The sequence below is a fragment of the Sus scrofa genome, chromosome 16, assembly GCF_054392235.1.
Source record: "Sus scrofa isolate SSC_HxYL_T2T_F1_AM1 chromosome 16, Sscrofa_HxYL_maternal_Yorkshire_Landrace_v2.0, whole genome shotgun sequence".
NCBI lineage: Eukaryota > Metazoa > Chordata > Mammalia > Artiodactyla > Suidae > Sus > Sus scrofa.
The window spans coordinates 47,390,989-47,394,225 of record NC_139398.1 but is presented as its reverse complement, the minus strand read 5'-3'; the positions used below and the strand labels follow the sequence as shown (position 1 = coordinate 47,394,225).

Genomic DNA, 3,237 nt, shown 5'->3' with positions numbered 1-3,237 from the left:
GAAGATGCGGGCTCTGGCCTCACTCAGTGAGTTAAGGATCCGGCATTGCCATGAGCTGTGGTGTAGGTCTCAGATGCAGCTCCGATCCCACATTGCTGTGACTGCGGCTGTGGCTGTGGCCAGCAGCTGTAGCTCCAATTTGACCCATAGACTGGGAACTTCCATATGCTGGAGGTACGGCCCTAAAATGCAAAAACAAAAACAAATTTTATGAAAAATTTTAGAATTTTTCAAATGAAAATTATAAAGTTCAGTGATAAAAATAATTCTACTTCCAGATAATGTGTATCTTAAAATATTATGAAAAATAGTCTTTATTGTGAAAACAACATCAAGAAAGAATACTTGAATTCCTCTAGTTCTGGTTCTAGTTATGCAGTTGTCATTTTGGTAGAATTAACAAGAAAACATTTACGGAGTTCCTGTCGTGGCGCAGTGGTTAACGAATCCGACTAAGAACCATGAGGTTGCGGGTTCTATCCCTGGCCTTGCTCAGTGGGTTAACGATCCAGCGTTGCCGTGAGCTGTGGTGTAGGTTGCAGACGCGGGTCCGATCCCGTGTTGCTGTGGCTCTGGTGTAGGCCGGTGGTTACAGCTCCAATTGGACCCCTAGCCTGGGAACCTCCATATGCCACGGGAGCGGCCCAAAAAATAGCAAAAAGACAAAAAAAAAAAAGAAAAGAAAACATTTACAATTTAACATGCAGCCATCTGTCAGATAATTAGAATAGAGTAAATGTTACATATGCATTAGGTTGAACATTACATTTATATATTTTTAAATGTAGGGTTTTTTCATTTAATCTTGATAAATTTTACTACATACTTAAGTCTTATTGTAATACTCTAAAACCATCTAGAAACATTTTCCTTAACTTCTAGCCCTGAAAATCCATTCTAATGTCTTTATCAATAGTCACTGTAGCTAAATGAAATTAGCATTTAGTGGCCTTAATATGAAGTTTAAAATTCATGCATTTGAAGGTGTGATGAAGTAGCTCCACATTTCCACTTATTTATATGGTCTGAAATCACAGTTCTGCAGAGCGTACATGTTTTCTCTCTTCACAAAATAGTTGCTGACAGATGAGAAGAATTGGCTTTTGAAATTCAGCTTGACCTAGTGAATAAATATCATCCATATCTGAACACTGTCTCTTGCTGGCAGCCACTCTGTAACTTGACTGTGTAAAAAATATTCGCAAAACCCATCTGAAAGTTCTTAGATGTCCAAAAAAGTCCGGAAGTGTTAGTATGAGGTTGAGTAAAACCAGCAATATTCCTAGACTCCATCTAGTTACATTATCAAACTCCTCATAGTTTATAAGGTAATGAAACCTAACTGGAATGGGAATAAGTGTTTGGTAATACTGACATAATTCTTCTAAAAGCATATACCAGTAAACCTTGGATTTAAAAGGCATGATAAAAGAAGGCACCAATAAAATAAGACATTTTAAGCCCATGAAGAGGAATTTCACAATGAAGTCTGTGATTCCAACAATCCAAAGTACTTCCCAGAAGCTCAAATTGTCCAAAATGGGATTTTAAAAAATTAAGCTGTAGTAAAATGACTGAGAATGAAAGGTGCGATATGAAAGAACAGAAGATCCTGCTAGGAATACCAGTAAAAAAGGCACAATCTCCAAGTGCCTTTCTTTTAGAAGAACCTGATTTAAAATGCTTTTGTTTGCATATATAGAAGTTGTAAGCCGTGCAGTTCCAAGAGCAATTCCTGTTGTAACAGGCTTGACACTCAGAATCAAAATATAGGGAAGGAGTTCCCGATGTGGTGCAGCGTAAATGAATCCAACTAGGAACCATGAGGTTGTGGGTTCTATCCCTGGCCTCACTCAGTGGGTTAAGGATCCAGCGTTGCTGTGAGCTGTGGTGTAGGTTGCAGATGTGGCTCGGATCTGGCGTTGCTGTGGCTCTGGCGTAGGCCAGCAGCAACAGCTCTGATTAGACCCCTAGCCTGGGAACCTCCATATGCTGTGGATGTGGCCCTAAAAGGACAAAAGACCAAAAAAAAAAAAATTAAAAAAAAAATATATGTATATGGAAGATGCTTTGGCAACGCCTTGAAGAGACTGAGAAGAAGGAGCTGCTGACATGATCTCCAGACTCTGGGTTGGTGTCATCAGGCTTCCTTGCTTCCTTTCATTGTGGGAGTGGCTCCGTAGGCAACTATGTACACATCCATGGGTGCCACTATGAACACCTGACCTTATATTTCTGGAACTTGTATTTTCAGCACATTCTTGAGGGGTGGAATTTATCTGGATGTGAGCATCTCCAGAATAAAGACAGGAAGCTTCTCCAGTCAACCTTGTTTGGACACTTTGGAAGGCTGAGACATCCTCCCTGCCTGGAGTCCTGAAAGACTGTGCGCTTAGCATGTCTGACCCTTGAATACTTTTTCTGTGGTCCAGATTGCTTTTCTTCAAGGCTCTGTCTCCTCCGTGTCATTAAGTGGACCTGGGCTTGGACGGCAATGGCAGGAAAGGTGAAGTGACGCCTTGGGGCCATCACCTTCAAAGCCCACTCAGGCAGCTCCAGTACAACTCAGCAGTCCGAGTAGTTGTCTTTCCAAGGCCAGTATTGCCCACTATAAAACCCACTATAAATAACTGTTGAGATAAAGGAAGTACGAACTTCAAGTACCTTTCCCACCCCTCTCCCTTAGTTTGCAATAAGCAAGGTAGCCATATATAGGCCCAGATCCCCAGAACCCACACTTCTAGGAGCAGCATGGTTCTGATCCCCAGGCTTTCCATCTGCCCATGGTGTTATTGAGAGGCCCAATATCTGCAGCCCAGACTCCTGATTTGCTTCTGGTTCCCCACCTACTACTCCCTGTTCATCCTCAGGCATAGACTTGTGGCTGCTACTCTTGCCGTGGAGGTGCTCCACATGAGGTGGGATGGAGAGGATGGGCATATATTGCCCTTGGGCCAGAAGTTAGATTCAAAATTTGCAATCCTCTTACTGACTATGCATTCCAAGGGTTTAATGAACTGTTTTGAAAGATGCTTGATGAAGTGATATTTTCTCATAGATATTTTGTTATTTATGTCAGGAAGAAAAAAACATGGCCTCTGTGGGCTTTAAGAGGAATGTGCTTCAGACAAGGGTAAGAGGGCTTTGCTGGCTGGGAAGATATGAAATCTGTAAACCAGTTGTGATTCTATCTTCAGTCAACAGGCAAACCACAAATTTTATTCTTCGATCACATCT

The 3,237-nt window shown here is 41.7% G+C and overlaps 1 pseudogene; it reads right to left on the bottom strand.

The window, feature by feature from the left end:
* Positions 1-963: 963 nt before the first annotated feature.
* LOC100737478 (E3 ubiquitin-protein ligase RNFT1 pseudogene) lies at positions 964-2,529 on the bottom strand (annotated as a pseudogene).
* Between the last annotated feature and the right edge of the window lie 708 nt (positions 2,530-3,237).